Consider the following 25,699-nt stretch of genomic DNA (forward strand, 5'->3'; position numbering starts at 1 on the left):
GGCCCCTGATTTAAATGATCTGATTGAATTTTTGAGTCTTCATTACCTTTGCAGGGAGTCCACTTAGAGATCTAAGACAGCAAGAAAAAAACCCAACAACTTCTCTCTTTAGTTAGGAGATCAAGAGGAGTATCTCCTCTTCACTTCGCTTTTTTTTTGTTCTTTGGGGTTTTTTTGTTTGTCTGATTCTTTGTTTTTTACAAAGAAGATAAGGAATACCCTAAGGAATGCATTACAGGAAGAAAATTTACAGAAATATTTGAAAGTAGTTTTATATATTGACAATCCAAAACAATTTTTGTTTAACCTAAAAATTTCCCTGAAAGAAATACACAGAGTAATCCATGACTTAAAAGATGATTTAAATATAATACCATCATTTCATTTTTATCTTTTTTTTTGCCAACTTAACATCTGGGATGCTGAAGAATGTCTGCAGTGTCCTCCTTGGGAGGAACAGCCACACAGTCAAAATCAACATTTTCTCAATTTTCTCTCTCCTGTTACAAAATCCTTCTCTAATAATCTTTGCTCAAATGCTAGCAGGAAGGTATTAGAGTTTGTTAAGAATTATACAGAGTATCACAAGATTGAGAGTAAGGGGCCTGATGGTGTTAAAGAGCAATATTAGTATATAATGTTTAAGAAAGACAAAAATAATGATTTTGTACTAATTTTACCAGTTATTACTTATAAATTTGCTAAAACTTCCTAATGAAAAACTATAAATAATAGGAAAGGTAGTGTTTTACTTATGATGCCTATTTCACTCATAAGAATCCCCAAACCCAACACAAACATTACTGATCATGCAAAACTGTACACTATTGAGATAATCACATCTATTTAGAGGAACTTAGCACCACAATCCCAAATGAGGGGGGGGTTAATATATATTTAAAATTCTTCAAAATTCTCTTTTGGTGATGGCAGACCTGACAAAAATGGTAATAGACTTTTGGCCAAGACATTCAATATAAAGGCAAATACAGAAGAGATGTGTTTGTCAAACACAAGTTATTGGACTCAGTACAGAGTAAATGGATGAAATTATATGCTGTGGTATAGAGAAGGTCAGGTTACACGATCTAATGATCCCCTTTGGCCTTCAGGCCTCTGATTCTCTGAAACCTCACTCCTGCTGGAAGTCTGTAATTCATGTACTACTAGTGATTTATTTATAAGAGCCCATACACAGTAATAATACCTGTACGTGATATTGAGGGTATTTCTCCCTGAATTATGACAGCAAAACTGTGTTTAAATAGAATTATGTCTGGCATGTTTTTAATTTTATGGTAAGATCAAGGCCTAAGGAGGAGAACAGGCACATTGATTTCCTGAAGTACAGGTGCAACAGTAATCTTTTGTTTGGTGTTTCTCACCATTGCTGCTACCAGTGCAGCTTCTCGGGTTGTAGCAACAGAAGTGCTGTCAGTATAATCAAATGTGACCACCATCCAGAGCTCGCACATTGCTCATTCTGACTCGTAAAATGGACATTTGTTTTGTACTTTGGAAAATGCTGCAGCTGGCTTTTTGTTCTCAAGCATCATTAAGCAAATATGAAAAGTAGCAGACTACTATGTAAGTACCATGGAGCGTTAATAGTAAAGTGTTCTAGCCAGGTCGAGCCTACAGCGTTCTGCATTTGTGCCTTCCATTTCATAGGTACATATATAAAACTGGCATCTAAAGAAATCTGTGTGTCATTTAAATTTGTAATATCAAATCTCAGCCTTGGATAAAAACAAAATGCACCTAAAATCCTTCAAAATATATGGTGAGGAAAATCTTGCATTTACATTACGAATACCCCACTGCTGTTACAAATATTCTGGGTGTTGACTTTTTAAGAGGTTTTTCTCACTAATAATTTTTTTAAATAATGACTCAAAAGATACTCAAAACTAGTACACTATTATTCACATGACATTATCTACTTTTTACTATAATTAATCCCTGTATAATTATATTGTTTTGGGAAAAAAACTTTAGACATATATTAGAAAACCTATTATCCACTTACTAAACTGAAATGAGGATAATTGCCTGTACTTTCTAAATGTTTTTTTTATCTGTCTCCTATAATAAATTTCCAAGTTGAATGGTATAAATATTATTTCACATGAAAAAGTTATTTTTAACATACAGTCTTTCTGAAAAATAAACATTTCCTCCTACTTGCAACCAGGCCATAAAGTGGATTTTGGCTAAAAAGCCTGTTTGCTATACACATTCTGTTATTAATGTATCAGTTTATGCTTTGTTATTCTTAAAATGCTGTTTACTTTGTTTAGTCCTTGCTTATTTGCTATTCATTATTCAAAGCATGTAGCAAGTTGGAGTCATGTGATAATGGCAGAGGAGCTGGCTGACATGATAACTAAAACTATATAAATGGCTGCTAAAGCACAAATAGCAAATAACTGTCTAACAGAAATACACAGTTAGTGCATGAATATAGATTACATTAGTACTAAATGCATCAAATTACACCAAAAGAATCATAAACACAGTAAAAACACCTAATAACTAGGAATTTTCAAGTCTTTACAAATATTTTTCCCCAAGAAAAGTTACTATTCTTGAACTAGTTATTTTCTGTTGGTGTATGCGGAGTTACAGTAAGCTCTTGCATGCTACAGTAAAAAAAAATTAAAATGTAGTATTTCATAAACGGACTAAATGGTATCACCCAAATGGCTGGTCAGTAGCTGGCCCTCCCGTTTTAGCTGGCGTTTCTATGGGATTGCCCAGCCACTATTTCCAAATGTCAAGTGTTGCAGTTAGCAACCAGTTGACTAGATAAAATCCCATAGATGGAAAAATATACAAATTAAGCATTTACATTTTTAATTCTATAATTTAATACCACTTTGTAAGTATACAGGCCATGAAAGCTGGCAAGGCAAGGCTTGTTCATAGAAATAATAGCTAATTAGACAGCAAGCATCTTTGGAAAAAGCAGACAAGTCTGTGGACATACAAGCCTTTTTCCAGGTCCGGAACTACCAAAAGCTAACAATACTAATAAAAAGTATTATCTCTTTGTAGATGCTGTGATAGTCCCTAGCTCACTGGGTATGCCTGCTACAGATTTCCAGAGGAATTTCTGAGCAGATCTTCCTTACAACCATTGTAGGAACATAGAGGTGAGTACAAATGCGTGCTAAGTCTACTGCCATCTCCGAGACAACGTCGAGCAAAACCAGACCAGCCCAAGTCATAACCCAAATAAGGCAGAAGCTGCTTCCTGCCCTTTTGGCGAGAGAGGGGTTGCAGCCGGGAGTTGTGACTGTAAAGTCAAAGTTTCTCCAGCTTCCTGCGTTCCTGTTTTTATCAAAAGCAAGACGGTTGAAATGATCTGAGCCAGCATATGGGCGCACACCACACTCTGTGCCTGTGCTTCCTCAAAGTGGCTTTTTTCAGGGATAGATTAGACCTGTGAAATAACACAGACCTATGATCCTGTCACTCTTTCAGCTGAAGAGAAAACCACACAACAGCATAAGGGGCAAGTAGCAATATGATACCCAACTTTGTTACGGGCTAATTTATTTTCATCTCTGAAATCTTACCAGATATTTGTGCTTCTCAGAGCTCATTTGTCTAAGCAAATGCGAGCCCAGGAGAGGAGACAGTGCTGAACAGCATACCAACTCTAGGAATAAAGTACGTCTACAAAGCACACTGACTGAGACACAGGGAGCAGATGCTAATCCCTCTCTCTCACGTAGGTGCGAACAGTTGAAGGAGATGCACAAACTGCCACCGAGTTCAGCCCCTGTGATATTTCTGCCATAGGTTTCCAACAGCCTGCCAAGAGCCTTGCTCTGGTGGGGATGAATACTTCCTTCCATCAGGTTTCTCTGTGGCTGTATATTTTGTATCTGAAAGCACAGCAGAATGACTAGCTGGAAGGGCATAAATTAAAAGATTGACAAATATCCTGATGCATTCTTCTCCGACTAGCTGCTATGGTAAATTGACCCCTGGTGTTTTACGTATTATTTCTTGTTGAAACGGTGCGAGGAGGAATCCCCTTCTAAATCTTTCTGGGAAAGTTATCCCAGTTAATCCTTCTGGCTGTAGCAGATACTTCACTGCATTTCATATTAATAAACTGGGATGTTACATAAAGCACTGAAAATCTTAAAGTTGTGAGTTTCAACAAGAAGCAGCAAAGTAGCTAATGTGAGATTAGTTGCTGAACAAAAGTTTTCTATGATTAATTATATTATGGTGCGGTAATTTAGTTTCTCTCAATCTATAACTTCAAGTATCTATACTAATTAGTTGCCAAATTGCACCATAATAAATGAGATAATGAAATAACGATGTTTTAAATACCTCTTTTTACTTCACAAAAGTTGTGCAGCACATTAACACACAGGAAGAATTCTGGAAAATTTTTAAGATATATTAGTGTACTGCTATACGCGGGAACACCAAGTAATAAATTGCTCACGAGAGAAGTGTTCATCTACTAAATCCACTGAAATTTGGAAATAAAACAAAACATCGAATATTAGATGAAGGCCGGCATGGGTTAAAGCTTATAACAAACACGGAGACATCACACCTCTCTCCATCACATTTTCGCCTGCTCATGTGGTATTCGCTTCTGCTCTGATGGAAAATTCCTCTGGGTCTGCTCGGTGTAAAGCTGTCGGTGCTTGCAGCGAAATTTGCAAAGCAAGGGGTGAATAAAGAGAGCGTGTTTGCATTCGGTTGGTAAGCCGGAGAAATATCTACAGCGTTTTTCACAGCTCATGTAAGGGACCATCACTTTTTTGATGGCTCTGTTGAAACAAGCTTTTCTTTATGGATTTGTTTGGGAAAATCAGAGTTCTTCTTACAGATTCGTTTTAGGAAACTACAGTTCTTAGATTCCAAATTTGTATAAAAGAATTTGCGGCATTCCCCATGTAAGCTGAGGAAACTCTTAAGGAATATTGCAAGGACTGAGGCAGTATTATTTATTTATCTGAGACCGGCAATGACAGTCGAAGCACGAGCAGTGTAGCTTGTTTTATATATCAACCTTGCATGTTTTCCTGTCAACTTTGCAGTGTGTCATCCACAGCTTAGTCTCTAAATGGCATGAACTTTGAGGAGAGCTTGCTGAAATGAAAGGAGACTTGCCGCCTCCTATAGAGAAGAAACGAGGCCACCAAGGAATAGCAGAATATCTATTTATTCCACTTTATATAGCCAAAATTGTGGAAAAATATTCCACTGTTAGCAGAAACATCATACAATTCTGTTAATGGCGGTATAATTTGTTACTATTTGGAGTGAATCTGTGAGGAATCCAGCAAGCATAACAGATGAAGTCATAAAATAAAATACTAAATGCAAAGTCTGACATACAAAAGCAAAGAGTGAGCTGCAGCAGCTGCAATAGCTTATTATAAATACTTATCAGAATTGTTGGTGTTCGCCAGCTGGTGTGCAGTTATTCAGCGAGGAAGGTGAGATCCCCCTGCTCTCCGCATGGAGATACAACCCAGCGACGCGAGTGTAAGTGCACAAAATGGTGCCGTGTCTTACTACAGAAACGACTCTTGGAGACAGAAACCCGTCGGCCCACTTCAGGACAGCGTTCCCAGAGACATGAACAGCTACCTGGCGTGCTGTGACCATGCACCTGTGCCTTCTGTCACTACCATTGTTTATAAGCCTTATCAGTTGTGGTGGGTTTTGACCCCTCTTACAAGTAGCAGTTACAGATGTGTGGCCAGTAAATTATCTGTGCATAACGTGGGGGATTTGCTCCTGGTTCTGGCAGTGCACTGAACGTCTGGCAAATGTGTGTGTTTCCTAACTGATCGGCTACATTCATGACAAAAACCTTCCCATTACATCACGTTTGCAATCTACCTTGTCAGGTTATTGTGCAGAACAAAAGTTTGCAAGGTGATAAAAATTAATATCGCTTGAATTAAATGAGGAGATTCCAATATCCATCAATATTTAAAATAAGTGCAAGAGGGTTTTTCATATATTAAAACTGGCACACCCTGAGTTTATGAGACTGAAGGCATACAGCATGTTGGTCATTGTGTTATAATCAGTCTGAATATGTTAAAAACACGGGGTGAGACGGCGCTTACGCAGACTTCCCGTTAGACTGGTCAAACGGCACTAACCAAACTGTTTTATTTGAGGTTTGATCTAAAGCCCGTGAAAGCCTTGCTCTCCCTTCCCATGGACATGGAGTTCAGTTCCTGATGAAACTGAACACTTTATCCTTGTATAATTCATTTAATTATGTCACTTGCTGAATATATTATTGCTCAGATAATGCTCAAATGAAACCAGCAATAGTAAGAACATCCAAAAACCTCAGACCGGTTAAGCTTGTTGTTTCCTTTTTGGACTCTTTCATATCCTATTTATTACTGCCTCCTGCTTCTGCTATCGCTAATATGAGCAAAAAGTGGTGATTCTCCTGTAATAAGGAATATTCATGACTTGTGAAAGGATTTTGTGTGCTGTTAGTTACAATGTACCACCTCTGTTGTACTCATTTTAGAAACTAGTATTTTGTTAAACTACTGCTGCAGCGTGGCCATGTTTTGCTGTGAACTGTAGACACTGAACACAGAGTTGTGCATGTCCATTTAAAGGTGGCATCAGCCTTTTTTATTACATTTGTCCCCCTCTCTTGAATTTCACTGTCATCAGTTCTGGGAAGCATTTATTCACAATAATTCATAACTAAAGCATAATTTAAAAGCCTGACAAAGAATTATAGTTTAAAGGAATTAGGGAAGCGGAGTCAGAAGGCTCCATATGCAAGCATCACTCACTGAAATGAATGAGATATGGGCTTTATTACTGAGTAGATGAATATAGAGAACTTTCTGCACTCTCTGAATAATAGAAGAGTAAGCATGTCTGCTGTGGAGAGGATGAAACATGGCAAATCATCCATTAATAAGTATCTATTTTCCTTGACAAATGCCTAATTATTCAGCAGAGTAATTTAATGTTCTCTGTTAAGCTGAGAGGCACACGGATTAAAATACCCACATCAATGGGCTCTGTTCAGCAGTCCTTACTCACTTCCACCAAAACACTCACTAACCTCAGTGGGGGATTTTCCTGAGAAGATCAGCTAATAATGTATTGTACCCTGCAAACAAGCCCCTAAATCGCTGAAGTTGATTTCTGTCTATCAAACTACAAAACTGTCTTTCTCTCCTTTTTCTGTTGAAAACCCTTGCTCACTCATTTACTGTACCTCACTACATATGCCAATACCCAGCTCTAGCTATTAAATCTACAGAAACAAAAATATCACAGTTTAAGGCAAAGCCAAAATTTTGGCTTTAGTAAAGAGACTCAAGCCAACTCAAAAGTTGTTATATTTCAGGTGAAATACAAGTCTGAAATCAGGAGGCCTCTATGGGAGACAGTGTGTCCACTGGACCAGCAGGGAATGACAAGCAGCATACACAAGCACACCTGCTCACAAGGTACATCATCTAGCATTAAAATCAGCTCTGATAAGAGGAGAAATGGGGGGTAAAAATATAGCTGTCTTAAAAAGTAAGATGAGCAAAGGCTGCATCAGTAACAGATAACTGCCCAACACAGCCGCTGAAGGCCAGTGTTCATCAAACACCAAGACGAGTACAGTATGATAGGGTCAAACATCTTTAATCTCCAATTTACTGTATGAAATGAAGAAGCATTCATTTGGAACATGCAGAGATCACTTTGCACATACTCTACCACATTAAATGTCACCAGAATTATGTTGGTTTACATTAGCTATGAATCTGACCTACAAAAAATTAGTTTGCGCTTAAAATTATAGAGTAACTACATTTGCGTCCTTGTCCCTTTTGTTCCTTCACCTAATGTCAAGTTCTGCTTAAGCATTTCAGGGATCTTATTGACTAAACGATTTTGACCATAGCTGGGGTTATAAAGCAAGGCCACCTCCTAGCATGGGACAGGGAGAAGGGAGGGCTATTTAGCGCCACACTTCTGTCTTGAGCTTTTTCTATTTAGCCAGTATTTTTGTGCCTGTATCAATGTTTTTATGTGGTTATACCCAATGTACCACTGACACCTTTCAATTATGCAATTTCTTTCATCCAGGAATTCCAAAATGTTTCACATGCTTTAATTTAGGCTTGCATCCACATAAAATATATGCAGTAGTTCTTTCTGGCACTAAAAAGGAACCTACTTACAGTGCTGATGATTAAGGACTTCACTAGACAGGTGGGCAAGGGCACACTTGGGCCAGGACATGTGCAAGAGCATGTTTAGCATGGTCCTCAGGGTGCTTTTTTTGGCCTAAGTCAACGATGAGTCTCCCAAGCCCCTCCTGCACACCGTTCCTGTAACAGCTTTGGCCAAAGACCACCCCCAGCTGTTGGTCTGGATGTAGCCTGTTTCGGGTATAAGAAAATTTAGCTGTATGAATGAGAATAATGCCATGCCAGTTTCTGTCCCAGCCTATTTACCGTATTGTACCTTATCCTCATGTAATGCATTTTTATATGCATTTTTTTACTGTATAATACAAGAAGAGTGCAGAGATTAGAAAGCTGAAAGGAAGGGCTTCCTGCACTGGAGCCATGCTATTTCTTGTGCTCTTTCTCCCTGTCTGAACAAGGCTTGAATTCCCTCCTGCATCACAGCAAAACCCCAGTGCGAGGGGGAATGTCCCTAGGAGGGAGGGCAGGGGACTCCGGCCCCCGTCTCCCGTGAAAGCGCCGCAGTACCAAGCCCTCCACGATGGCACATACGGTATCAGCATTGCTGTCATTGTGATAATCTAAGGATACAAGCAAAGCTTGAAGAAAAAGGTGGTACCTTTTTAAGGCTGAGTGGTGCAGTGAGACAAAACCAAGCTTTCTTCAGGCCTGGAGGCTTGCAGGTAGGGAGGACAAGCGCTGCTGCTGCTGCTGCTGCTGCTGCTTTGCCTCCCAGAGTGCTATGAATGAAGAAAGAAGCCAGCCGGAGTATCCCTCAAGGACAGGGCTAGCCAGAGGGACAGGTCAACCCAAATTTCCATCATTCCTCCCCCATCCACGACTACCATAATCTCTAATCACAACCAGGCCAGTAGCAAGCATGCGTTAAGCCCATTTATGCAGACTGCATTAAATGTGATCACACATTCACAAGGTTGTAAGAAATACATGGATCAATGTATCGCAAGGCTCCGCATCAAGGTTCAAACATTGCTTTGACAGTTGGAAGGAATCTTTTGCTTTTAAAATTTTTGCAGTAAGACTGATTTCAAGATAAGCAGTTAACACCTGGGCATGCCACCCTTACAGAAGTGGTTGCCTCAAGCCTGTCTCTAAGACATTGCCTCCAGACTGTGTCAAGAGTAACACGACGCACCTCCGCTCAGGTCACACAGGTTGGCTGCGAGCTGGGAACCGAGGTGGCGAGGAAGAGAGGCTCCCACCGATCAGCGCTGCCCAGGAAACCCCATAGCTAGCATCAGACGGTGGGGAATACACCTCAGCTCGGAGGTCCCCGGTGCCTTATCACACAGCCACGGCCACATGTCGTGCAGCTTCATCTCATCACTCTCAGCCGAGGGGGCATTCAGCAGAGAGGAACCTCAGGTTAAGGGGGAGGAAGGGGGAAAAAAAAAAACCAAGGCAACCTGCAAGGTTTTCCACAATCTAAGCAGAAGGCTTTGGGAAAACATTTTGGGATTTATATTCCTATACTCCCTTAAAATTCCGTACTGGATCTACTGCTTCGCTGCTATTTTTTCTTTTGAACAATAACTTATTGCTTAACCAGTCTGCAACCAGTAACCACTGTATCTTTTTAAAAGGTAGTCACCTGTGTTGCTAGTAATGTGCGTTTTGAGGGAATGATTTACATCACAAAACACTTACTTGTAACAACAAAAGAGATGATACAATATAAGCTAAGTTTTAATAACTGAAAAGATCTTTAATTAAAATTACTTTCCATTCAGGGGCTACCGTTTTATTTAACCAGCTGCCCTATGAAAGTTATTACTGAGAGTTTTCATTTTCCCAGTACACAGCTGCAGAGAAGATTTTATTCTGGTGAATGGAGGGCTGCACAACAGCAAGGACAAAGCTCACTTCAGCTGACAATGGAGCCGTGGCAAAAGTCGTAACCTTCTGCTGTCTTAGGGGAAGCACACTTTCTGAATATAATCTTTTTGATTATGCCTAGTATGCAAAATGCAGTTTTATATCTGCAGCTCAAATAGATTTCAGTATTACCACTGAATACTAATCACTGATGCAAAAAACGTACAGCTCCCTCAAGGCATTTCAAAAATCTTGATTATTTAATCAGTGCTCTTGATTTATAAGGCGAGGTGGTTGATGACTACTAAAATGTGACATGTTGGACACTATCCAGATGGAATGCCAGTTCTCATTTGAGGTTAAAGAGGTAAAACTCTACAAGAGAGCTTTTCCAGTATCCTGGACTAGAGCTAGAGTTATATCAGATGATAAATAAAACCTGGCAGTTTGGCTTGCACATAATATTAAAACAGAAACTTCACTGAACTGTCAGTTGCAAAATGAGGTAATTGACTTTCTCTCTGATTATAGCTCTATTCTCCATTTCCACTATGGACTTTTTATTTATTTCATACCTTCTACCTTAATGTCTTCTTATCTTCTTAAATAGTGATACACGAGTTGCACTCACTTGTCAATGCCTTTCACTCCACAAGTGGCTTAGGCTTTTGGCAATCCCATCTCCATCCCCAGCTGCCAGCAGTGACGTTTCCCAACAGCGGCTTCGTATCAGATTGCCTGCTGCTCTCCTGTGAGGCTCTAAAGAGCAGAACTACCTCAAGTTGAGATCGCCAGGAATTAAATTCCTATTTGGGCACCTAATTAGGCCTGACCCCTGGAAGTCAGGAATGTGATCGTGTCATATACATGTCCATATGGATTTAGAGGTGCAGCATTTCAAAGTCTGAAAGTATTGCCCTTCTTGTCTATTGGAATTGGTGACTGGCGGCTAAGCCTTGAAAGCAATGTTGTAACCACAGGGAATCATCTCTGTGCTCATGCTTCACATGGGCAGCGCAAACAGCGCTGGCACTGCTGGGCTCTCAGCGACCTGCTCGCGCAAAGCCCGTGTCACCTCCACTGCTGCTGGTGCCTGCGCTGGCGGTAGCGATGCCAGGACATGACCATGGATACGTGCGGCTCTGCGGGCTCAAGGCGCCGTGGCCCATCCCAGCAGGGCTGCGCAGGCACTACAGACAGGCCCTGCGAACTTACGAGCAATCCCTCAGCTGAGAGCAGCCCTACACGTCTGCTTGAAGGTTAAAAGCAGTCTCACAGCCCAATTCAATCCTCTCAAGCCTTTTTAAACCAAAACTACTACAATTATAATCAAAACATGGGAACTTGATGGAAAGTTTAATCATAAATAAGCCTTAAAAATACCAAAAGCCATCATCCCGACACACTGTAAAGTTGCTTCCCCACCATAAACAGTGACTGAAGTAATAGACTTGACATTAAACATCATGCGGAGTGTTTAAGGAGCTTTCCTCTAACTCTATGAAGAAACGGCTGTCACGTGACGCATTTGCTGCCATGGCAACGGTCCCTCTTTGCGAGGCGGAGGAGAGCAGGAATTTGCCTTGCATGCATTTGGCTAATCAGCAAGCGCGAGGCTCCGGGCCATTCCCACCGCTGGTTCGGGAGGGCGCAACTTGGCTGCGAACAGAGGAGCCGTGCAGACTTACGCCAGCAGAGTAGCAGGCCTCATGTAAATGAGCCGTGGTGCTGCACGTGTAATCTCGGTGCCCCAACCCCCTTATCCTTCCCTCCTGGAGAGTCTTTCATGTCACATTGTCGCAGATCACATAGCATGTGCTCCAACCTGTGCTGAAGTCTGCGGGACTTGGATCAAGCTCTCGGGGTGCGTCAAAGAACTGGTGGCAGCGTGATGCAGAGACACGAAGCTAAACTTTCCCCGGGCATGCTTGGGTGCAAGGAGCAGTCCAGCCAGAGCAACGTGAGAACCAGCACATGCTGATTTATCCTGCTTAGAGGCATTTCTGATTGCAGCACAGCCACCCGCTATCAAACCGCCCTGTGTCAGGCTCCCGTCTCCCATTTGTTCCCCAGCACCTGTGTGACTAACGCTCATAAAACGTTTCTTTCATTCCTCATTTTTAAAAGTTTGCTAGGAATCTCAATCATCTATATTGCAACAAAACAACACAGGGACGCACAAAGAAAAAGCACGGTAACCTGGATCCCGAGACGCCCTTCCCCACCTCGTCTCAGCAGCCGGAGTGCTACAGTGCCGCAGCAGCCTGGCCAGCCCCGGGGTGGGAGCCCCTTCGGCCCAGTCTGTGCTGGGACCCCCCGTTCAAAACGGTGCGGGACCGAGCGCGAGGCGACAGCGTGCCGCGGGGCGAGCTGCTCCCCACCTTCTCTCAGGCGACAGCGCCGACGCGATGGGGGCCTAGCATCCAGGTTTTGGCAAAACCGCAGATCTGTGTTCTGCTACAAAGCCAAAACATTTTATTGACTGCAAGAGTTCACCCATGAAATCTGTGCTGTTTGGGACTCTGCCCTTTATAATTGCATCTCTGTATCTTTATCTGCACATGTAGATTTGTACCAAGGGAAGCTTTTGACAGAATACCTCGTTTGACAGGACTTGTGGGGAAGGCAACTGTGGGGCAGCTCAAGTAGCTACATTATTTCATTTTCTGTCAGGAAGCCAAAAAATCCGCTTGAAACACAGATGGCTATTTTTCTGTCATCTCCTAGCTTCTCAGCTGATCTCCTCACCATTTTGACTCCACGCTCCGTAACTGTTTTCCCCGAGCAGGGAAGTTTCGCGCCGCCTTCTCTAAGAGAACAGAGCTACGAAGCATAAAGCAAAGATGCCTGGAGCGTATAGGAGCACGTCTGACTGCGGAGCACGCCACTAGATAAAACACTGGATGATCAAGCCTAGGCTCTGGGCAATGTCACTAACACGGGTACCACCAGACCTTCTGGCATGAGCGCAGATGTCATGACAAAATAGGCTGAAGTGGCCATGACCCCACGTTGCACCTTACATGGCAGCAACTATTCACTGCTATTTAAATTGCGGCAAAATCTCAGTTCTCTTTCACTGGACCTATCTAAGCAATGTTAAGGTCAGTTCTCTGGACACACCTGGACCATTAAGGACTTCCTGAATGGAAAGACCCTCTGCTAGACCTCTAGTACAAGTATAATGCCACGGGAACACCGACTTCTGTCAGCCTCTCCACATCCTGGCACAGACACACGTTGTGTAATCATACGCTTAATCTTAGCTGTAATTTTAATTCTTCTACTTCCTCCTTTGTTCTTAAACATACATGTCTCAAACCTCTTGAACTAATATTTATCCTTTTTTAAAAAAAAAAATTTTAGATAAAAAGAAACCAAAATACTCCTGGCAAGATATCCAGTACAAATCTTCTTGTGGATGGGACTTGTGGTTAGCAGAATACTGACTGCACAGGGGAGGCAAGAAGATTAACTGAATAGTTTCCTGTAACAGACACTAGCGGCAGCACAGCTATGTTAGGCAAGGACAGAGCTATTGTATTTAAGGAAAATGTTTGGATTGCTGCTTCTGTTGTGGGGGTAAGAGTACAGGAAAGCTGAAAACATCATTATTCTTACCTGCCATTAAAACCTATGACTATAAAAAATATATATTTTCAAAGAGCAACTTTTTGTTTCTTTTCTGCAAGCCTATACTGCGGTATCAAAAAGATAATGGATAAGGTGAATTTACTTTTTTCTAGTTGATAGTGCAACTACAGGAGGAAAAAATCATACCCACATTCCCTACTTCAGAGAGGCTGGATTTAAATATATGTTCAGCACTTCTGACTCTTTGAACAAAGGACTTGTTACAGAACTAGAAAGCAACCTCCTAATTTTGCTTTGCAAAATATGCTTCACAAAAATTACCTACAGTAACATCAATATAAAGGCTGAAGATAAAAGCTGTACCTGAAACATTAAACACATGTAGAATTATTAGTGAAAACAGTATTAAATCCTTCTTTTCAACAGCTATGTTGATTCCAATTTGTGTCCTACATATGCGGTGGTACATCATTTGACTACATGTGGTAGGGAAATAGGCTACTGCTCTTCAGGATTTGTATATGTGCCATATGTCATTAATAATAAAAGGTAGCAATAGATTTGACTTTATTAGTTGGAATCATGGGATTTAGCAGGATTACAAAAGGGCAGTGACATTTCAATCACTGGCAAATTTGAATTTTTCTATAAATACAGTATAATATGTGTATTAAATGTTGGGAAAGATAATCTTATCTGCTTTCAGACAGATTATTCCAGTTTGCAAGGACAGAACTGAGTGACTTTATTCCTTCAACTTACATAAACCTTATTCTGGACCAAATCCAATTCAAAGGCAAGAAAATTAATAGCACTTAATTGTATGCCCTCTACCATGTCATGCTGATGGAATTCATATGGTCTTAGGTATTTGGGCATCAAAAGCTCTTTATTTTCCTCAACTTAAAACACAAATTCAATGCAACTTGCCTAAAGAATAAATTAAATTCATACACGCTACCTGTGAGCAATGAGAAATAGCACTGATTGAATAGGGCTGCTTAAATCTCTGTGGTTGGCAGTGTTCATCAGTGAATTTGTTTACAAAGTGAAAAGAATGAGATGCTGTCAAAGAATGAAAAATAAAAGCTAGATTTCTTGGGAAGGAGACATCCGTCTTTTTCTATTTGTAAATGCTGATGAGCAGGGTTTAAGGAGGGCTAATGTCATCCATTCATCTTAATTAAAGAGTTAATTGCTCGTGTATCCTGATTTGGTTAGCTGATCTTAGCAGCATGAAAAGCATTTGCTTCTATATATTTTATTGACCATTATAATGACATCATCAGTAAGACTCAGGATTTATTCATGCCTCAGCCTAAACTCATAACTTTAATAGCCTCCTACATGATAAAACTTTCAAGGGGGAAGGAGTTCTTCAGTGTGGCGCAGAATACTGAGAGGTCTGTTCAGACCCTGCTCAGAAACTGTTAAAATGTCTCAGTTCAGCTGTCATTGAAGTATTACTTCAAAGCCTAGAGTCACAAAGATAAGTAAAAAGTAATTTTAAAGACTAGTTCTCAGCAAATGTATATATGGAAATAGCATAAAACATCTAAAAATCGCATATCAAATATAAGCAAGAGACTTATTATTATTCAATTTTTCACAACTGTAGTCATAGTCAAGTAAGCACTGACACAAAAACAGACAGGTGAAGTTGACAGCATGTTCTGTGGATTACAGACCAAATTGCTTTAGTCATATGTCTTACAACACAAAGAGGGGAAACTCAGATCTAAAGAAAGACCAGTTAACTAACTAGGGAGTCTGTGAGGCTTTTCTGTACAATGTCTTTTAACATTTACTGTAATTCCTGATGTTAGCTCTTAAAGATTCACTGTAAGAATGAAATTAAATTTTACACAAGAGGAAAGTGGACAGTACTACCGCCTTCTGATTCATCAGCTACGCAGTACTTAAAAATGAAATAAAAGAGTACATTACAAAAAATAATACGTGGTACCAGCTCGTACTGGTAATGAGTCTTCAGAAGTGATCTATCTATGTTCTGCTACTTGCATGGCACCCATTTCTATTGCTAACACCGGCATCGCTCACGCGAAGGGAAGGAAGGGGCCTTCACGAGAGCCTTCACCAGACCTGGAGCGCACCAGCAAAACGCGCCGACGCGGCGGACGGGCACGCACGCGGCTTTGCAGTGGTCTGGGCTAGCTCCCGCCTCTGCTCCCTCATGACGTACCTAGGGGAGGCTATGGATAACGTTATAGGATGCTACAGCTCTTCCAGTTTTACAGCCTTCAGCGCTGTCTCTACTCTGCAAGTGTTTGACTGCATCCAAGCATCTCAGCTGGCCGGCCTGCAGGGCCCGCACCCCTCCGTTCGGCAGTACGGGCTTTCTGCGGCAGATGGCAGAGCCTTATTTTTAATACTAACCAGGTGGCCATCTTTTTTTTCAGAAAACTTCCTGTAAAATTTGATTAAAATACTTCTAATCATACCTCTGTGAGGCACGCATGCAGGACTGCGTTGTGCCGCTCCCTGAAGAGCGGCGGGCGAGCCCATGGCACACAGCGCGGTGCGGCCACCCCCTGGGCTGTGCCAACCACGCCAGCCCACGTCAACTCGACACCATCTCCAAAGCAACGAGCCCTGGCGCAGCGGCACGCGCTGCCTGGGGCCTGGGCCGTGCCCCCCCCACGTCTGCCCGCTGCTCAGGCGCGAGCTCACGCACCTCCTCCTTACACAGAGGCGCACGGTGCAGATGGGAGGCTCCAGCAATGGGAATCAGGAGAATTGCTGGCTATCACCGAGTCTAGGCCTGCCCTGCCGGGTAACAGTCATCTGAAGCCTGTCCAGACCAACCGCTAGCTCAACGCAGGGCTTTGCCCCAGCCGTGACAGCCTCCAGGATGGAGGCTCCAGGTCTCTCTGGGCAACGGCTCCAGCGCTTGCGCAGCCTCAAGGTGAGGAACGTTTACCCATGTCAAGGAACGCTTATGGCTACAGAGAAGCACGCCACAACCACATTATTTCTCAGTTAGGTTTTAGATGTTACTGATTATGTCCTTTTACAGCTCAACTCTGATCAAGACATTAAATCCCAGATTGCCCAGCTGGACTCGCACTCCGAGCAAACTTTTCCGTTGACCCTCCTGTCACAGAGCTGGCGGTCTGGTCAGCGCAGAAGTCATAAAAAGGCTAACAGGAGACTTCCCCCCGCTGTGCCCCCATGCAGCGGCCTTGGTTGCGGCCTTGGCTGCAGCTGACACCAGCGGGCCGGACGGCCACAGCCTGCCCCGCAGCTGGCGCTGGGCCGCGGCGCTCAGCTCACATGCCCCGCGGAGCGACGCTGCCTGCAGCGGGCTTAACGCGCTGGGACCAGCGAGAGTGGGTCTGAGGCCTCAGACCACACCGAGGTGGGCTTTGTCAAGATCTCGGACATGCAGATTAATGATTTTTCAAAGAGTTTTAAAGAGCTTTTTCTAATTTTGCATCTCATCTGTTTTCTGCGGGTTCTTTGTTTTCTCATGCCAATACTTAAACTATGAAATAAGTGCATAAAATAAACACTTAAGGGAAAAAATACCCTTGAATACCAGACTCTGGACTAGGAGCAATGCCTGCCACTTTTGAAAGCTATTTTAAATTACTCTTTATTCACATTGTATTTTAATGTTAAGTGTAACAGTTTGTTGTTGGACAGGAACACTGTGGAAAATGCTAAAATAAAGTTTCTAGCAGCTTGTTTAGGTCAGATTTTTAGCAGTAACACTTTTTGATTTGTAAAACTCCTGCAATATCTGGAAATAACCTAAAAAAAGAAAGTTTTTAATGTTTTCTTCAGCTAGCTGAAACCACCTGCTGTAACTTGCATAGAAAGTAAAAGTTCATAAGCAAACCTTATTTTGAGATAACACATTTTTGAATTACTATACTGTAATTTTTGTACACTACATCAGGCAATGGCTAGTGCAACTCCTTACACCATTACTAGCTTACTAATAAACATGTGCATGAAGTGGAACGGAGCATACAAGTTATAATTCTTTGGCTGTGCCTAGTAACATAAACAGCTCTGATACCATCACTTGAAGAATTGAGGAATTAAACCATCCAAAAGACTGATGTAAAGGATTGGACATGCTAAAAGAGATGGTGAAAAGAGGCTGCTGAGAAGTGGAATGACATTCAGAAGAGAGGCAATAGAACTGCAATGGTTTGTGAATGAAAATAAACATAACCATGAGAAAACACTTCATCAACATAAGAGCCACAACAAAGCCGGGAATCTCGAGATAAGCAAAAATTGTTTCTGAAGAAAAAACAGCACGCGAGGTAGGACTTCAAAGACTAGAAAAGATCTAATGGACAGAAATGAATAATAATATAAAAAAAATACCAAAGAAGAGAAGCCAGAAAAAATCATGCCAAGCACAAGATCAACTTCCTCCGGGTCCCCGGCAATACTCAGTTAACCCTTTGGTGCCGACACCCTGGCATTAGTTTACTGGTGAAGGAGCCGCCCTCAGTCGCTCTGCAGCTCCCCGCCGCGCCGCCTCTCCCCGGGACCCCTCGGCTTGCTCCTGGCGGGCACCGCTCTTCGCCCCGCAGCCCCCGGCCCCCCGCAGAACGGGCAGCTGCACATCGCAACTGCGCCACCGCCGTCGCACCCTCGCGGCGAACCCCGGCCTCGTGCTTCGAGGCGTGCAGAGAGGCACACGCGCCCATTCAGCCCAGTGAAGTAGGGAATTAAATGCAGTGCCAGTTCTAGGCTAGGAAGTGCCGATGTTAAAAGAAACATTGTTTTGTTACAGTCAAAAATACCCACAAAAAAGGTTTTAACTGTATTAAAGCAAAACAGGCAGGTGAAGCTAGGGCTTTATGTAAAATATACAACAGCTCTTTTGGTCTTGGTCCTGAACCATCGACACAGGAAAGGTTTTTGCTGCGGGCTGTAGCAGAACAAAGCCAGCTATTAATGAATGGACTAAGACATTAGCTACTTTTTCCCTTTAAACTTCAAAATAATTTTTAATCCAGAGGAGATAGCACACACAGTTAATCTACAGTGAGATAAGACGGTAAGCAGAAATGTAGTCTAAATGGTACTAGGCAAACTGGAAACTAAATGGCTGCCACACAGAGCCTCTGCACAGAAAAAGAGGTTTAAACAAAAGTCTAAGTCTAATGCATATTCAATGCTAGATGAAAACAAAATGAAATTTCAATGGAATTTAGTTTCTTATGTGGTTTTTTTTTTTTTTTTGGTTGGTTTCCCCCTCCAGATTTCATCCTGACAGCTTGCTCCGTATTGAGACTGAAGGACAGCAGACTCCAGAAAGTTTTCCAGTGAGAAAATCTTCAGCAGGATTTATACAGTTCTAAATGCCTATTTCAGTCCCCTTTTCAAGTTATTTTGGTTGCTATTAAAAAAAGGGTGTGTAGTTTTTGTTCAGTAATACAGTATGCTTTGAGGAACAAATTATGATTACAGCAAGGTCAAATTTTCTATGATTTCATTTTAGAAGGTTGTTTCCACAGAAAAGAGCCTTTGTTTTTAATTGCTATGACTTTCTTTAATTGACCTCGAGAACTAACTGCATTGTAGCAGACAATATTTGACATCTGAGTTTGCAATCTCAAAAAAGCCAAGGAAACAGACCTATCCTGTAAGAAAAAAAATGCTTCAGAGCCCTGTATATTAATCACATTCCTAGGATGACATGATAAAAATTGCCGTGTTTGACTCGGGAGCGGACTTGCTTTGTGCTTAATTGTAAGTTTCCATGTCTAGAGGTACCTGCAAGACACTTACTTATCACTGCTCTTACCAGAACATAATCACTGCAGATATGAAATGGAAATAAATAGACAGATTGGCCTTGTGTAAATTATGTGGATTTGGAACAAGCATCTCAAAAATATGAGCCCTAACCCAGCCAATTCTTTATTATATGCTGCTGACAAGCTACAGAATACTTCTGTGTTTCTTGTTTCCCCGATACACCACAAGGCTCTAAAAATCACATGTGGAGATCCTTACTAATCAAAGCCATCATTGCATTGATGAGTCCGAACACGAATAAACCTATACAAATGTCTGCATTTGTGGCTGCAAATGCTGACACTGACTCACATAAAGTTTTGTCACCAGAGTCCAGGTTTCTGCATTTTATGATATCCTTTGAAGTGGCCATTTAATGTGATAATCCTTTTCTGTCCCTTCTTCCCCAATCCTATAGTCACATGAAAGATGACTGAAAACAGAAACAACTACAGGCTGAGAGTTATGGAGCTCACAAATGGAGGCTGATGTCACTGTTACACAAGATTAAATATACATTACCAGAATGCCTGTCAAAACTGGTATTTAATAGCTTAACTTCTACAAAAGGTAAAAAATAAAATTGAGACTCTTTCCTCCCCTTTTTTGGGCATTCAGCCATGATTTTCCAGGGGATTAAAATCTTCTGGAAAGTAACTGTATCTAAAGCGGGAGGGGGGTTTTACTTTTTCTATTTCAACACATAGCCAAGATTTTTTTTTCATTATTTTTTTTCTCGTTTTAACTACAACATATTAGCTGTTGGTGGCCCTTGGAAGCTTGCTGATCATATGATACTGGCTGTCTTTCATTCCATCTGCTAGCCTGCATTACAAGAAAACTAAAGTATATATTAAATATTATTTTTTTATGAAAGTGATTACTATAGATGCTGCAGGGATGCTGCATGACCATGAAAGGTTTCATGACAGACCTTAAAGTAAACCTCATCCAGAAAGTCGGAAACCCTGTCTTTAAGGGTCTTTCATTAGGAGCACACATTAAACAATGATCACTGCTGTACAATGAGAGACAAATTAATGAATCAAACATTACAGATTTCATCACATTGGCTCATTTGCATTTAAGCTAGTTTCCAGCTCTGTCATGCATTTGCTTTTAAACGAGCCCCTGTGGATAGTACTGCAATATTTGATTCATTAATTTGTTTCTCAGTGTACAGCAGTGCTCACTGTTCAGTATACAGTGAGATACTTTGAAAATATTTGTTTTTAACAATGGATCTTTTGTTTTAACAAAGAAATAACAGTGAAATCATAACTCTGAAGAAGGAAATGCTGGCCATTTTGCAGACATAACCCCTGCCAAATCTCCCAGTTGCTGCCCCAGCCCATCGTTATACCACTGTGATATTATCTGGATTAAGTCTTCACAGCTTGCTTTCACATATTCTACGATTTCATAAAGGTTTGAGCCAGATCTTTGGGTTAGTATTATGGTGCTCAGTTCAACTCCAGGGAAGTTAAAGGTGGTTTAAGCCTTTGCTCTCTGATCCTTGGATCAGTCCCAAAGAGTGATTTAGAGCAGCCTCCTGGATGCTCTTGACATGCTGCCGCTACTGTGGCTAGTAAACTGGTTTCCTCCAAATTATAACAGAGTGGGTTGCTTGGCAAAGCCATCTCTCTGAGAGCTGCAAAACTTTGAAATTGGTTTTTGGTTCATAACAGCTTGAATTTGGTGACCTTACAGTATGCTGAAAGCACCATCTGTTTTGGAAGAAAGGAGAGGCATGTTCCCTAGATGGTCAGTGTATGGAAATGAGCCTGAGTAGTTGAGTTCTCGGTGCCTATCTGAACCTCTAATTTTGAAGTTTATATACTTGAATATAACACTGATTATACATGTACAGCTTTGTTATGAGGGTCATAGTTCATGTTTAATTCTAAAGAAACACAGAGATACAGCAAATGAAAATGATGGGAGTCGTTTCAGCCATTAGAAATTGAGAACAACATACTTCCCTAGCTAGATCTTCCCTTCCTTTCATAAGGACATGAAGGATTAGAAGCTTATAAAGGCAATCCCATTTGACAAGAGGCTACATTTGGACTATGGGATACAATGGGGATGAGGGACTAATTAAATGATTTGTTTTTAATGAAGCAGTCAGGTTTTTATATGTTGAGAAATGGAGCTGAGTAGCATCAGCACATTATAATGTGCAGTCATTTTCCTCCTTCCTCTCAGAACAGCCTGTTAAACATGTTGAACAGGAAACAATAATAAACTTCACCGATACCAAACACGACAAAGCAATCAAGACAGAAAGGCGACAGCCTAAACTGATGTATCAGAGCTCTCAAACAGAATTAACATCATTCTCAGCTATGCTTACCCCAAGAGTCAGGACATAAAATCAACAGATATAACTGTGCACTTAAAAAAAAAGTCAAAACAACCCCCTCCACTACTGTCAAACATAACCCATGAAGCTACAATACACCAAGTGCAACCAGCACAAACTCTACCCTATAGCCAGAAGAACGTGCTATTAGGAGAGCCTAAGTGTGCTCTGTAGGAGATGTTGCCCTCTACTGATTAATACACACAGAGAAAATCCATCTTCTGTTTCTGTCAGGTAAGAAAATGCAAGGGAAAGACTATTAATTTTCAGCCCCTCTGTAGAAAAGGGGGAGGAAGTTTGTACTTGGCACTTGTATCTTTGCAAAGACAGCTTGGCATTTTTACTAAAAAGTATATTTGGTATCTTCTGCAGCAGAAAATTGCTTGTTTTTTTCTTTACAAATGCAATAAATGTCATATTTTACTATATTCTCCATTCAACAAAGAATTATATATTGCTAGCAAAGTGGGAAATTCTAAAAATGCTTTGAAAGGCTGGAGTCATTTTTATGTTTATTATGAAAAGTGTACCTGACTGAAAAAAGCGTAGCTTTTTAAAACAATAATCTCCACATTTTTCTTCCTTGAAAAATGGTATTTCACAGAGAGAGATCAAATACTCTCAGAGAAAAGCCATGTTGTTTTCACATGATGCAAGAATTTCTAAATATTCTTGCAGAAGTTTCCACAATCCAATTACAAGACAATCTTATACTAAATGCCCAATCATGCAACTCTTTCTCAAGTTGGTGATCACATGTAAGTGCTACATGTAAGTATACTGAGTCAAATGGAAATAAATATGGCAACAAATGTTCAAAAAGAGTGGCAGCAACATGACAATGCGGCGCTAGTGTCATCAACACATTTAACCACCCTGTAGCTAATGTTTTCTCACCACCTCTCCCAGTAGACTTGCATGCAGCTAGACCAGTGATGATGGCAGAGAAATCTTTCCCTGGGCAGATGTGTGCACAGTCCTACTAGTAGCTCCTTGCTTAACTCATGCAGCACCCCCAGTATACAGTATAGCTTAGGCTCTTCAAATATCTATTTCATAACAAATAGTAGATGATCAGATTTTACAGTATTTTGATCTGCTTTCAGAAACTAACCATTTAAAAAGCTTTCCACCTCACTACCCCTGGAAACCCAACCCAAACTTATAATTCCCTACCCCTGGTGGGCAAAAAAAGTAGTAATAGTGTGAAATTGCAAAGAGGAAGATTCATGAGCGAACGAATTCCTGTCATCTAATGTAAGACATCCAGAAGTCAGGCATTTTGCCACCTTCCAGAGTCAACAGCCACAGCCACCTCCAAGAGGTGCCTCTGCCCAGTGGCGGGAGGTGTGGTGGCTCCTGAGACTCTCCACTCACTACAACACAAGTCTGGATGACGCGTTCTGACTTGACACCTGTATTTTAGATGGCCAAGTTAGGTGAAATTAACTCAATCCTAATAAAACTATATAAAACTTAATTAAGCACAACAACAGACTGTTCATGGTGCCTACGGATTTCCATCATTCTTTTATTTTTTAATTGAACACAGCAGGCTCATGTCTGTCAGGCATGGTTTAGCTGCCCTCGCCCTGCTTTCGGATTGGGAGGTGAAGGAGATGGCTTCCTAAAATTCTGGTTTGCCCCTCTCTTACTCACTCACATGTTAATTGCCTAAAATGTGCTACTGCTGATCTTGTCCTTTTCCAAGGGCGATCATACAGACCCGGTCACCAATTTTGCAAGAGGACAATACTAATGGCAGCATAAACTGGGTATTTCAATTACATAATTTGGATGTATTTGTAAATTCAAGCATTTTAAAAGATAATACCATTTATTTAGCACACAGTAAGCCTAAAACTTAAAAACAGCCATAAACTAAGTTTTAGCAACCAGCATCCAATGTAACTGACAAACTCTGTAATTCCCATTAATGCAACATTTACTTACATGATATTTCTGTCCCAAAGGAAAGCACTTCTGAAAATCTTAAAGCACTGTAGTCCTAAGTACATACTGTAAAAGCTGACCATCATTCTGGTACATATATTGTAAAATAGTGCAAATCATCCTCTGCTGCTTTCCAATATTTAGGTCTTTATTCACTAAAGTAAATTGATTCAACAGGAACATCCATGTGCAAATGAATTAATGGTCTTCAACTGTGAGTATGAAAGAGTCTTCCCTTCCTCCTCACTGATATCCCTTCCATTTACAGAAAACTCACCTAGCAATTAAACTCACCTGTTAATTAAAAGCCTGTCTGGGAAATTTCTTGCTAGTTGGAAGCAAAAGTGTAAAAAGTATCTGAATGCTGAAGCTTTGAATTTTAATTACTTACTCCCAGGTTTGTTCGTGATCCCTCAGGTGTTGGCTGGGCAACAGCAAAGAACTGAAAAAAAGAAACAAAATCATTTTGTAATTCCTGCTGTGGGGAAGAAAAAGTGCTGAGAAGGCTTCCAATTTTCTCTTCTTATCTTGTTTAGATTTATTCTTTATTTATGTATTTATATGAAAATATCCACACACAAAGAAAAACCACTCTGCAAGATTATGGGCAATTATAGTGAATAATTGTTCTACAAATTTGACAGTTTTTTTTTAATAACAGAAGAGGTCCTATTGTGTTCCTCTCAGAATAGAGAATATCACTATAATTATGAGACAATAATGCCTATAAATCTGGCATTAGGTCTAGAGTTTTTATCAGATCACTAATTACACATATATATTATATTTGGGTGTGTTGTTTATTTTAAATGCATATAAATAACAGAAGACATTAGTAGATCTAATACAAATTCTGGAACATGTAGGAATTTGATCCCTTCTCTCTACCTACTGACATAATAATAGCTGATTTACTTGACTGTTTTCTTTCTTTCCTACTTTTTTTAGATGAATGATCTTCTTTCTTAACAGAGAAGGATACTTTCTGTCAAGAAAGAGAGTCTGGAAACTAAATGTGGAGACAGTGAATAGTTTTTCTGCTTGCTCTCATAAAGACAGTCATCTTCTCCTCCCAAAATTCACAAATTCAATAACCTGAATTTTGTAAAAGCATCCTTTTTTGTAAAAATAAATATCTGGGATTCTGATATTGATCAGTAATTTTTACAGTAAGAAAATTCATTTGTGATACTTTACAGAGGAACTAAAGAGCTTTGTGAGTTTTCTGAGCAACCTTTATATGAGACAAACCAGACCATCTGAAGCAGACAGAAGAGTTATGCTTTCAGTTCTCGAAGAACTAGAATAAGGACGGGATTTTTTTTATGATGTATACACACAAAATGGACATCAATCATCAGTTAATTAAACTAACTTGCATGCAAGTAGATGACAAGAGCATATACAACTAAAGTAACTGTGTTCATATTCTGTAAGTTTTCTTCCCTTCCCCAAAATCTCAAATCGTAAAAAACAAACAAACAAACAAACAAAAAGGAATATAAATAATAAACATTTTTTTTTACTATGTATGTAAACCACACTCGAATATATTCAGTGAAAATACTGAGCAGAAATTGAACATACATGAGTATGGCTATTCAATTTTGATACTTGTTATAAGAGATTTAAAGAAGCAGATGTTTCTTTAAAGTGCTTTTAAGGGACTGGAACTATTAAATATCTTAGCTCCCACTCACATTGAGCTTGTGATTAAGGTTTCCTCATCAGATGACTAAGACTTGATACACTGTAACAGCAGAAGCCATTTGGGGACTATTACACTTGGCGCTTAGTGGTACAGTTTTAGCTTACACATTCAGGTAGAGACTTTTGCTTACTGTATTCAACTAATGACAGTGAATTTTGTGCAATTCAGTTTTTTTAGGATCCTTAAAGAAATTAGAATATTAAGTCAAAGCACGTTAGAAGCGGACAAAGA

The 25,699-nt window shown here is 40.6% G+C and overlaps 1 protein-coding gene across 2 annotated transcripts in view; it reads right to left on the reverse strand.

Moving 5' to 3' along the window:
- The window catches only part of TENM2 (teneurin transmembrane protein 2), a 1,579,923-nt gene that overhangs the window by 698,242 nt on the left and 855,982 nt on the right, over positions 1-25,699 (reverse strand). For both annotated transcript variants that reach the window (XM_064520849.1, XM_064520848.1), the window contains one exon: positions 24,149-24,199. The gene's annotated coding sequence lies outside the window, so the exon portion shown is untranslated. The remainder of the gene's footprint in view (positions 1-24,148; positions 24,200-25,699) is intronic.

This window comes from Dromaius novaehollandiae, chromosome 15 (assembly GCF_036370855.1).
Source record: "Dromaius novaehollandiae isolate bDroNov1 chromosome 15, bDroNov1.hap1, whole genome shotgun sequence".
NCBI classification, from domain to species: Eukaryota; Metazoa; Chordata; class Aves; order Casuariiformes; family Dromaiidae; genus Dromaius; species Dromaius novaehollandiae.